The sequence below is a fragment of the Camelus bactrianus genome, chromosome 6 (assembly GCF_048773025.1).
Source record: "Camelus bactrianus isolate YW-2024 breed Bactrian camel chromosome 6, ASM4877302v1, whole genome shotgun sequence".
NCBI classification, from domain to species: domain Eukaryota; kingdom Metazoa; phylum Chordata; class Mammalia; order Artiodactyla; family Camelidae; genus Camelus; species Camelus bactrianus.
The window spans coordinates 76,985,732-76,998,594 of NC_133544.1; the positions used below are offsets into that span (position 1 = coordinate 76,985,732).

Sequence of the window (12,863 nt, forward strand, 5' to 3'; positions counted from 1 at the left end):
ACAATAAAATAATAAAAGGCCCGAAGGAGGGAGGCCCTCGAGGGTGAGAGGCAATGGTGGACGTTCTGGCCACAGCATATATTCCAGCTGAGTGTACCCACCTGAGTGACCTCAGCTGCACCATTGTGGAACAGAAGAACCATCCAACTGATCCCAGTAAATCCGCAGAATTGTGAGAAATGATAAACCATTGTTATTTTTAGCTACTAAGTTTTGGAGTGATTTGTTAGCTACATTAGATAACTGAAATAATGCATTCCTCTTTCAATGAGATACTTAAATTGTTTAGATTTTGCCTTTGTAATAGATTTTATTTGTTACACTGGCTCAGACAATAGCAAGACAAGGAGACAAGAGAGGGTCTATAACTGGACCTGGGAATGGATATAGGGATTCGGTATAAAGAGGTGAAGAAAAAAATAAATTAATAATATCTGACAGTAGAAATTTTCTTAGGCTCAGAATTGCACTTGTTTAGAAAAAAGAAAATGCTTTGGCAAGTATATCAAGTAGGATTAGGTTTGGCAGTATGTAATAGAAAAACACACAAAACATAATAACAGTGGCTTAAATAAGATAGATGTTTATTTCTCTTGTGTTCATAAACATAACCAAAGGAAGACAGTCCAGAGCTGATATGGTAGCCTCTGGCTTTCTGGGATTCAGACTCCTATATCCTGAGGCTCTGCCATCTAATGGCATTGGTACATGGTCCATGACAGCTGGTCAGCCCCTGCAGTTCAGGTCTGTATTTCAGTTAGCAGAGGGGAAAAGGAGGGACAGAGGAAGAAAAAGACAAAAGCCACACATAGCTCCAAGGAACGAAGAGAAAGACAGTCTTTTATATTGTTATGCAATATGTTATGTGAAGACCGATATGGCCGATAGCTCTTCCTAAAGACAACCTTACTCAAGTTACTTTGTGTGTAGCTCTTCCTAAAGACAACCTTATTCAAGTTACTTTGTGTGTATGTGTATGTGTGTGTATTTGGTGAAAAGACTGAGAATCATACATGGGAAGATGTGGATGGCAGAGTGACACCAATGTGAGAGAAGATCCTAAAAGATTAGCACCAAACAATGTAAGCCTCCCAGAGTTTTCCAAAGAAATTTTGCAGAGGACTTTACACTTCAATAGCTTGCAAAACAGAGATTCAAGCAATCATTTCTTTCTTTTGCTTTTTATTATATAATTTAAAAACATGCACAAAATAGAAGTAACTATATAATGAATCCTCCACAAATCCATCACCTGGTTTCAATAATTTCAATACATGGCTAATCTTGTTTCATTTGTATACCACTGACTTTTCCTCCTTCCCAACACTGGATTATTTTGAAGCAAAAAATCAGGTATTATATCATAGGTTAATGTTTTCTAGATCACAAAAGATCAAGGACCCTGAAAGCATCTGGATTAAATGTGGAAAAATGTAAAAGTCAATGATAATGGAGTCAAAGAGCAGAGCTGGACAGCATTGAGAGAAAACAGTGGATAGTATGAGTAGTTTAGAATTGAATGAAAATGAAATATATGAAGAACTTTAGGATGATTAAGTAACTGATATAAAAATAGGAAAAAGATTGCATGGATAAAAAAGGAGGCAGTGGATTTGTGAAACAGTGAAAAAGACAGAAAGAAAGGAGAAAATCATTCAGGTTACAGAACATTCAAGGAATTGCCAATTGGATAGCAAACCAGGACTTAGAAGATGAAGATGAAAGGGAAAAGTGAAGAGGTCAATGGCAAACACTGCTAGTTATTTGCCTAATATCCATTCTCTCTTTCTCCTAAGTAACAGAATCCTAATTATATTCAGGCAGCAATGTGTCCTGCTAAAAGTGACATTTCCCACTCCTTCTTTCACACAGAGTAGGTGAAATTCAAGATGCAGAGCTTTGGAAAGATTTTTTAAAGACTGATTCACCTGGAGGGGCTCATTTTTTACCCTTTTTTGCCCTTTATCCTTTACCCTCTACCTCCAGTACATAAAGAAGAAGGGATACCAGAGTCCCAACAGCCAACATCAATTGAGAGGCAGTGCAGGAATGTTGGGGCTTGCATCCCTGACGACTGTGGGGCCAACACACTGGCTGTGGCCTGCTGAACTCAGCATTCTGATAGAGACAAATGAAAACCATTTTTTGAGGGGAGGGGTAGGTCTCTGTCAAATTTAGCCAAGACTAATTTAATTGATATAGGTACACTGAAAGAAATATAGTAAACAGGCTTTGAAGGAAGAATGGGAATTTTTATAAAGTAAAGCAAAATGAATAAACCATTTTCCATTGATTAGTAGATGTTGCTGTTCTGTAGATAGTGTCTCTCCCAACTGAATTTTTTACATGAAAAAGGTTTAAGCATCAAACATTTCTTGCAGAGCAGTTCTCCAAAGCCGACCCAGAATCAAAGACTCAGAGGTATCCCCTATTATTACTTATTAATTATTACTATTAGTACTAAACTCTTGAAATTCTGTAACACACTGTCAATCTCATAGCACTTTCATATAAACAACCTTATATCCCTTCACCGATTTATTTAACTAATATTTTTGATCCCTTAATATGTGCAAATCATTGCAGTAGACATGAATGGGAGATGAAGCACTGCATGGAATCATATCATATCATAAGGCAAAAAAAAGTTACCGTTAACTGACTGATTATTCTGGATGAGGCACTCACTACGTGAAACATTTTACAGATATTTTCTCATCTAATTTCATAACAACTTAATGGGGTGATTATTGTTATCCCTCTGTTTTGGGGTGAAAATTAGTTGAGAGAAAATAAAAACTTACCAAGTTTACTCAACTAGTAAGCAGAGGCACGGGGATTCGATCAGGAACTGTCTGACTCTCAAGTCTCCAAATAATTTTAATTTGAAATGTAAAATATGAGATGTCTGAAAAAGATGTAAAAATGGTACAAATTAAGAGTTTAGAGATATAAAGTATGTAGTTTCTATTTCTACAGAAGAAGAAACTAAGTCTCACATAACTTAGTGATTTACTTAACTTGCTTTATTCCTCTCTCACGTTTCCAACACAGGCCACACAAATTATCATCCTCTCTGCCCCTGCCCTTTTGTATCACCCACTATACATCTAGCTGCCAGAAATCGGAAAGGATATTAAAGGGGCAAATATTCACCTACTGCTGGTCAAAGGACTGTGAAAGATGGGGGGATACTAGTTCAAAAGGAAAGAACAAGTCTTCAGCTTAATCCAATCTACCATTTGTATGTAAATAGTAGCATATTAAACACTGTGTGTGACAATGGGAAGTTCCCCACTGGTGGAGTAGATTTATGCTCTATGACCAAATCTTGGAAGAGTTGCATCGTTCTGTTTTCTTCTGTGTGGAGTAAGGCATCAGCCCTAGGCCAGCAGTAAGGGATCAAATCTGATTTTAGCCTTGCTTTAAGAGCATACAAATGAGTTAGTTCCAATAAAAACTGAGGGGGAGGGGTGGTGGATCAGGGGAAGGGAGAATGGGAAAATGCACAAGCAACAGAAAAGTCAAAAAGTAGGTTTGTCAGATGGAGAAAATAAAAACACAGGGTTACCAGTTAAATTTGAATTTTAGATAAACAATGAATAACTTTTTAGAATAAGTATGTCCCCAAATCCCAAATATTGCACAATTAACCAAAATAGAGACAATTCATTGTCTCAAATTTTGTATGGAACAGTGACTCATACCTAAAAATTATTATTTTTAATCTGAAATTCAAGTTTATTTGGGTGTCCTGTATTTTATCTGGTAGCCTTAGTCAAAAATAAAAAGAGGAAGAAGATAGAAAAATCTAGTTCTTAATTTTAGCTACTAGGGCCTCTCAGAGTTTAAAAGAGCCTGGGCCACATTTTTTGATTGTTCTGAGGTTCTAAACATAGCAAAACATGAGAAAAAGGTTACAATGTATATGGAGTATTTATATATATATAGTTTTTCATTTTACAAATTAACACGTCTAACTCAATGAAGATATATTTTTGCTAATCACTAAATAATTATAGAATATATATTTTAAAATTAAACCATCACACACTTTAGGCAGTATGGCCGGACAGTGGGAAACAAATTTAAAGTTTCAAGTTTATTTTATACATATATATATATATATATAAAATTTAAAGTTTCAAGTTTATTTTTTATATATATATATATAAAATATATATATTTTAATTGAAGTATAGTCAGTTTATAATGTTGTGTCAATTTCTGGTGTATAGCACAATACTTCAGTCATATAGGAACATACATATATTCGTTTTCATATTCTTTTCACCATCGGTTACTACAAGATATTGAATATAGTTCCCTGTGTTATACAGTATAAACTTGTGTTTATCTACTTTATGTATATTAGTTAGTATCTGCAAATTTAGAACTCCTAATTTACCCCTTCCCATCCATTTCCCCTCCTGGTAACAGTAAGTTTGTTTTCTATGTCTGTGAGTCTGTTTCTGTTCTGTAAATAAGTTCGTTTGTCTTTTTTTTTTTTTAGATTCCACTTACAAGTGATTAAATTGTGTAAGTGTATCTCAGCTACTGTAATCTCAGCTAGAGGTAATGACAATGTCTAAAATGGGGGCTTTTCTGTAATAGTATGCTGGGGGCCAAAAGCCCCTCTCCCTCTCCCAACTGATGAGTTCCACAAACCACAGAAGAGGGAACTGACCAATTCATTATTTGCAAGATCTTCCTTCCATTTCATCCCCAAGTGTAGAAAGTCATCTTCCAGATTTGGGGACTGTATTTGTTTCCCTTGGCTGCTATCACAAATTACCATAGACTTGGTGGCTTAAAACTACCCACATTTATTTTCATACAGTTCTGGAAGCTAAAAGTCCAAAATCACTTTCCCTGGACTAAAATCAACACGTAGGCAGGGCCATGCTCCCTCAAGAGGCTCTTGGGGAGAATCCCTTTCTTGCCTCCTCTAGCTTCTGGTAGCATTCCTAGGCTTGTGGCTGTGTCACTCCAACTTTGCCCTGTTGTCATATTGCCTTCTCCTCTTCTGTGTGCCAAATGTCTCTCTGCCTACTTCTTACAAGGACATGTGATTGCATTTAGGGCTCACCTTGATAATCCAGGGTAATATTCCCTTAAGATCCTTAATTAATCACATCTGCAAAGTCCATTTTTTGCCACGTACAGTAACATTCACAGGTTCTGGAGATTAGGACACGGATATCTTTGGGGGGTCGTTATTCAGCCTGCCACAGGTGCTGAGGGGATGCCTTGCACAGAGAAGGTCCCTGAAAAACATAAATTGGCTTGCTGGTGGACTTAGCCAGTAGTCAATTTAGGTGGAGATGTCTCTTTAAATTGTAAGAAAGACCCGGAATCCAATCTTGAAGCCTTTGTTAACTCACACACCTGAAGTCATGAGCCTGGATTATGTCTCTCACAGGTTACAGACAGCGTCCATGAGCCCCAAAGAAAGCAATCCTGGTGGTGCTGGAATCAATCAAATGTCCTTGATAACCTAAAGTTCTGCCCATTTCATTACTGTTTCTTTTTCCTGCTATGAAGTCAAGTGTAGCTGAATACATTATTTTAAAATATTTGTTAACAAATCTCTTAGGAGCAAGGGATTATGCAAGACCACATAGCAGGGTGGTTAGAAAGCAGCCTCTAAAGCAGATTGTCAAGGATCCAATCCTTGCTCCACTAATTACTGGCTTTGTGACCCCACCTCTGTGCCTCTTGTTTCCCACCTGTAAAATAGTCTCTACTTCATATGGCTGTTGAGGATTAAATGAGCTAATGTATGTAAAGTGCTCAGAACAATGACTGGCTATAAGATGACATCTCTAACTTAATAAATGTTAGTTGCTATTTATTTTAATGGAGAAATCAAAGAAATAAAAATACTTGTGTAAGAAACAAGGATAGCAGAGGGAAGATATATGCAGAAAAGTACTTAAGTGTAAGAGTTAAGACAATAAGTACTACAAGAAGTCTGAGTTTAGAGAGGTTTTTTTTTTTTTTTTTTGGTTTTGTTTTTTAGAATTCAACTTAAGGGGGTCAAGAGTTACAGAAGAGGACAAGGAAAGGGTAAAATGCTCTCTTTGGAGGTGAACCAGTTGGGCAGGTTGCCTCTGGAGCTGGTAGGCAGCTTTAGCACTTAGCATTGGACAGTCAGGGCAGGATGGTAGTGCCATAAGAACATCAGTCCCATGCAGTTGGTGCTAGTCTGAAGAGACATGGAGCATCAGCTCAGACGCTTATGAGTCCAAGCTTAGTGACTGACCTTCACCAAGTTGGAAAAAGTAATACCTACAGAGAAGACTTGTATTACATTAAGGAACGCATGAGAAATGACCTAGCTAAATGCAAAAAAGTTTTGTTTTCTACATGACCTACTAGTTGGGATACAGGCAACCATGCGATTGAAGGCTTCATTCCTTTAAATATAATATAAATCCACCAAAGCTTGTATCATATCTACAAGGCATTGCTGCTTGAACAAATTTTTGAGCATACTGTATGTACTGAGGAGCATAGTAGAAACTACTGAGAAAGTTAGGAGTATGACAAAGTTCTGCCTGGAGAAAGTTGTGGACCAGTAGTACAGTCAGGTGAAGAGAGAATACCAAATGGGTGATAAGAACTATCATGGAACTATGAATAAGAGCGCTGAGGGGAGCCCTGAGAAAGGTAACTCTTAACTTTGTGTGCGTAACAGGGAAAAGCGAGTATCAAAATCTTTGTCTAACAACAGCACAGAAAGGGCGGGGAGTGGGGTAGCTCGTTTGAAAATGACATTTTTGGTCTGGACTGGGCAAGAGAGACTGTTTAGGAATTTTGCTGGGCTTTTTGCATAAGGAGAAAGCTGGTCTGACAGTCCAGCCCCAAGGGCCAATGAATAGCTGCTGGATGATTACTAACTGACACATGGGAATAAATTTCTATAATATTAAAAGTGATATATGACATATTAAAATTACATCTTTATATGTAGTACTCAGTGCCTAACCCACCGCATTCACAAAATCAAAATGATGGGTCCCGCGTTCTCAAAGGGCTGGGGGTAAGGTGGACGAGGAACTAAAGGTCAGCCAGCCGAGCCGCCATGCTTCCCGGAGCGGGACCTGGCCTCGGCGCGGAGACCCCGGCGTTTGCAGCGCAGAGGTGGGGGCTCGGGCAGGGGAAGTTCAGAGCCTCGGGAGCGGCAGCAGCACGTGGGCTGAGGGGGGTGGGGGGACGCAGACGGAGGAGTAACCGGTGGAAGTGTCAAAGAGGAAGGAGTGGAGGGCCGCTGAGGTGACAGGGTGTGGTCTGTGGGGGAGCCGACGGACCGCGAGAGGAGGGCAGGGAGACCCACCAGGACTGAGGAGGCGGTGGGAGCGTGCCTGCGTCGCTCGGTGCGGTGACAGCGAGGAGCGCGGCGCGGGGCCGAGCGGCAAGGGGAGTTTCCCGTGCTCGCCAAGTGGAGCCCAGCTCGGAGCTGCGCCAGCGCCTTCCGCCTGGGCCCTCGGTGCCAGACACCTGACGAGTGCGAAGCGGGAGTCCGGCGGAGCGTTCGGCCCCCAAGTAAGTCCTGCTCTTTCTCTCAATTTTTCCTCCGCCGCCTCAGCCTCTTTATCTGCGGAGCTAGGAGCTCCCGTTGGGGGCCGCACGAAAAGCGCACCAGAGAGCTCCGGCGGCGTCCAGGGATGCTCCAGCCCCCGAGCGCGCCCCGGCCGGCGCGGGGACCGGGCCGCCAGGCCCCGCCGCCCGGTAGTCCTGCGCAGCGCGGACGGAGGCGGTGGCAGAGTTGCTGGCACAGATACTACCCGTCTTTTGTGTCTTGCCCGATCCCAGAGCCGGGCCAGGCCGGGGGGGGGGGGGGGGGGAGGGAGCGGAAGCCACTTTATGGCTCCTGGCCCCACCTCTCGCCCCCACCCCAAATCCTTCGGGATTTCAATATGCTGAGGACTCGGGCGCAAGTGCCTTCCCGCCCCTGTGGGCTAGTTGGATCCGGGTGGGCAGCGGTCGGACCACCATGCCGCCCTCTCTTCTAATTTCCTTTTTAGATACGGTGTCTCTTTACAGCGGGTAGGAGGGAGGCTGACTGAGTGGTCCTGGGAGTCTGGGTGTGGGGAACGACCTACCTTCTTGCTTTTCTTGGGCTGAGGAGGGGAAAGGATGGGGCTGAGGAGAGCGCCGAAGCCCGAGCGTCCCGCGCTAGCGGGCTTGCGCGCGGCCGGCGAGCAGGCAGGCGTTCGCTGGGTGGGTCCCTTGTCTGGCTCATTGTTCACGGTGACTGTTCTCGGGGCCGGGCTCCCCGACTCAGACGCCGCTCACGGGGCCGAAAATAAAAGTGACGACTTGGAGGAGTGAGGTCAAGCCTTCCCGGAGGAAAGGGCTTACTAGTTTGGAAACGGACTTCTTCGAGCTCGGAGGGTTACACTCACTAGTCGTCAGTGAAAACTGCGCCTGAGTGTGAAACTTAGATTTGACTCTAATTCACGGAGACATGCTGGAGAATTAAACCCTTAGAAACAGGGCGCGATATTTCCCCATAGAATTTGTTTTCAGAGTAACGAAGATAGAGTTTTAAGTGTTACTGGCCACTGGCAGCTTTTTCGTGCTAGCCCCTGTTTCTCTTAAAGGTTCCTGGGTGGGGTTTATTTTTTTCTCCCCTTTCCTCTTCCCCCGCCTTTTATTTTTGGGAATATGTATTTATCATTCTATTTGTGCCTTCAGCTAGTCGAATTGCTTGGTTTGGGGAGAAGAATCTCTTTTTAAAAACAAGTGCGGTTGCCACGCTGCAAAGAGCCAAGCGCAGGTGTAGACATCATTTATTGCTTCCCCCCACCCCTGGCTCTAGCGGCAGGCTAACATTCATGGAGGCGGGCATGTGAACTGAGAGTCAAAGGGAGCCCCGTTATCCCTAGTTGGAGATGCCAGAACACAACGAGTGCATGCTCATTTTGTTGGAGACTAGGACACTCTTGTTTTCCCATGTCCCTAAATTACAACGATATCACCTGTTCGTGGTGTCTATGGGTCAGCCCACTACAAAGGAGGGTGTATTTTCCTGAGAAGGATGTTTCTTCTTTTTCTAAGGTTCATGGGTAGTAATTAGAGTAAGCTGATCCAACAAGAGGGATTTTTAAAAATTATATGTGTGTGTGTGTGTGTATTTCTGTAAATCCTGGTAGTTACTAACGTACCCAACTGCCCTGTTTATATTTACTCTGACTTGCCTGATGGACGTGCTAAGTGCATCAGTGTACTGAAACCTGGATTTCCAGCTCCCAGGAGAAATAATATGAACACCTCTCTCTGGCCACAGTCTGATTCCACAGGGAAAAAAACCATGCAGTAGGAGGGTTATTTAGGGTACTGAAAGCTGCGTGATTTATTCTAAGGAGGGAAACTCCAGTTAGGTAGAAAAAAATAAAAATGGAAGCCTGAGTAGGCATCCAGAGCATACTCGTAGCTCCACAAATGTATTTGTGAAAATATATTGTGTTCTCTCTCCTTTATCACTCTTAGTATTTATATCCTTAATGCTTTTTATGGCAGTTTTTATGCCTCTTGGTGTTTTTTGGGTTTTTTTTTTTTTGGTTTTGGAAAAAAAAAAACCTTTTATATTTTCAGTCTTACTATTTTACATTTTTAATATCAATAGTGCTCATTGAATACATGGAATTATCTTTTAAATTTTCTTTTGTTAGTCTCCTTGCTTGTCATGTCCAACTTAGTATGGGACCACATGAGCAATGAATCAACCAGGTTCTAATGAAGATTAAGACGTGGAAGGTATCCACAGCTATGTATAAACTCATTTAACCACCTTCCCACATGACCAATTTTAGTTACTTGCTTGTTCATCTTCTGAAGTCTCCAGACTCCAAATTCTTACCCAGATTGATTGCCTCACTAAATCTTGATTGTACAAAGAACAGAACTTAATTATTTTGGTCTCATTTATCAGACAGCAATGTTTAGTGTTGCCAGTTTAATTATATCATTGAAATATGCATGACTTTAAAGTATGTTAAAAAGGTCCTTTTAAACTTGTTTCTTCATACAGAAAAAAAGTCCTTGTGAAGCCATAATTTCACTGCTGTGAGGCCCCCTAGCCATTTGTGTTTATTGAGTTTACTCTTCCACATGAAGAAAGAACCGTTGTTTTGTTGTCTAGGAGCTGAAGGAAGATGGAAAGTGAGAAAAGAAAATAAAGCACTTTAAAATGCTATTATTTTCTCTACTTGGGGAAATTTTTTTTAAGTAAATTGTGATTATTTTCTTAAAGATATACTAAAACCTTATTAAAGGATTCTGAGGAAAAGAAATTTTCAGGATAGAAATGCTGGCTGTTACTAAATACTCATAAATGGTGTGTACAAACATGCATTTTTGAACCAATCTCATAACACATTTTCTTGTTTCTATAGAATTATGAAATGTTATTAATTGATTATTCTTAAGACAGTGAAATCTCATCAAAATCTATATTTAAGTATACTGTCTTTTTGCAAGTGCTTTAATTGTAATAGCCTGTTTGTTGAGGTTAAAAAGAACATCATTGATGTCATGGTGTGCTTTGCATTTTAAAGTGGTAGCTAATGAATTACAAACATTCATTACTCCAGAACCACTTGCTGAAATTTCTCAGGACCCCCAAATAGAGAATTATTTGTACTATATACTTACTATCATTCAAACCCTTGCTGAGTTTCTGTTGATCCCTTTTTCTTCTTTAAAATTAATTGCCTTTTAAATTAATATTATGTTGGCTCTGAATCTTTTGTTATTTTTCTCCTGTCATAAATTTATGTGTAAGTATCTTCAACATTGTCTGGATTAGGGAGCTTGCTGTTGAAAACATGTAGGAATTAGTGGGGGGAGGGGTAAAGAGGGAGAGAACAACTTTTATTAAACCTGGAAAGAGCCAGAGCATAGCACAGGAAGAGAGGGCAGGTTTCATCTGAATAAAATTCATTGAGGAATACTTCTTTGACCTTTAAAAGCCCAAGCTATGTAGCACATGATATACATTTGGGTAATTCAGGCACTCACTTCACATATCATAAGGCAAATAATAGAAATAACAGAGTATCATAGTGCCTATGTTTTGTTACATCTGAGGGTGGCTTTAATTCCATTCACTTTTCCTCATACTAAGTAGTGAAAACTACCCACTGTTTTCTTATTCTATATATATATATATTTTTTTTTTTTGGCCAAGGGTGAGTGATAGGTGGAGTGCTGGGATGGGAAGGAACATTGTTCTATTTATGTGAAAATGAAAATTGTCACTGTTTATTTTGGAAAAATTTTATTTAAAAAGTTCAGTTTCTTCTGTAAGTTTAGTGCTTATTAAATATTTACTGAGGAAGATGAAGTTTGACACTCAATTTTCATAACGAGATGCAACCAGAAACAAAGTGGTTGATTCAAATGAATGCATTTAAATCTTAAATTTAGTTTTCTTTCTCATAAACTAATATGAAGAAAAGTGTTGAATTAGGGTTTATTTTTAATAATCAATATTCATTTAGATATCTCTTGAAACTGAAGATTAACAAGATTGAGTAATAAAAATGTAAACATTTATGAAATGAGGATATAAGGGAATACAAAACAATGATTGTGTGTACTTTTGATATATAGCTTTTTTACCTGATAAATTAGTATTTTTAATCTCAAGGGTAATGTGAATTCCTGAACTGATCACATTTTCTCTTTTGCTTTGGTCACTAGCCAATCTGAGATCTAATTCACTGACCATATACGGCTCCACAGAATGCATTTGTGTATCTTCCTCAGTGATCTTATCTTATTCTACTTATGTCTGTATTTTCTCTTTTAAAATGTCTTGGGTTTTTTTTTTTTTCTCTCTTTTCAGTGTGGAAGGAGACAGACCATCAAAGTTAATTTGAATAAGTGTTTAGAAATACAGTCAAGCCTGCAAATATTATGAGGTCTAATGTTGCAAATGCTGAGGGGATATCAGGCAAACTAAGGCATGACTTCTGGTCTAGAATACTTATATTCTAGTGGATATAGAAGCCATAAACACGTAACAAATTAGCCAATAATGAGTCAACATATATAAACACACATCTGTTGCATTAAATTGAAAACCTAGACCTTATCTTTAATGATGCTCAGCTTCTGCTTTCTAGAAAAACACTATTAATAGTACCAACTGGTAAAGCAAAGTAACCAAATCTTTTCATTAGAAAGAATTCCCCTCTGGGTATACTAAACTCCAAGTAGTCTGAGGATGTGAGGATGAAAATAAATGTTGGAAAGTCATTGTGATTCTGTGGCAGTGGAGTGGAGACTTCCAGACATTTCTCTTCTCTTCTCTTTCTCTTCCCTTGTCTTTCTCTCTTCCTCTGTCCGTCTCTCATTGGCTTTTCTGCTTGCTCCCCAGTCAGCCTGGTGGCTGGACCTGATTGACAGGTGTGACAATTCCAATGTCAAGCTAAATCCCACCAGGCTTGCCAGTTTATGAAATTTCTGGCCATGTAAATACAGTGTTAGTTCTAAGTACTGTACTTAAATACAGTCGTTAGGTTTAAGTGCCCACTGGTTGTTTCCCTTTATACTTGAATCAACAACCATTTTCAGCTTTTAGATGGGGCCACCCACAAAACTGTTCTTTTTGACTGTAGAAAAACTCAAGGAAAGAAAAAGAAAGTAAAAACATGGGAAACATAGAACTAAATTATTGACCCAGGGTGACATGTTTATGGCTAAGGCCACAAACTCTGAATTAAACTTCCAAATCTAACCATCTACCTATGGGTATAAATCTGATTCTCGTCTTCTCTGTCTCCCTCATACACACCACCACACACACATTTTTCAGACATCTCAATTATAGTTAATGTTAAAAATAATTT

General features: G+C 39.9%; 1 protein-coding gene and 1 long non-coding RNA gene across 2 annotated transcripts in view; one reads left to right on the forward strand and one right to left on the reverse strand.

Moving 5' to 3' along the window:
* Positions 1-8,338, reverse strand: part of LOC123619709 (uncharacterized) — a 558,614-nt gene extending 550,276 nt beyond the window's left edge. The window contains exons 1-3 of the long non-coding RNA XR_012507661.1: positions 8,109-8,338; positions 5,090-5,267; positions 2,805-2,908 (exon numbers count right to left, since the gene is read on the reverse strand). This is a non-coding gene — a long non-coding RNA (uncharacterized LOC123619709). The remainder of the gene's footprint in view (positions 1-2,804; positions 2,909-5,089; positions 5,268-8,108) is intronic.
* SEMA6D (semaphorin 6D) overlaps positions 7,413-12,863 on the forward strand; it is a 517,967-nt gene continuing 512,516 nt past the window's right edge. Inside the window, exon 1 of the mRNA XM_074366063.1 lies at positions 7,413-7,548. The gene's annotated coding sequence lies outside the window, so the exon portion shown is untranslated. The remainder of the gene's footprint in view (positions 7,549-12,863) is intronic.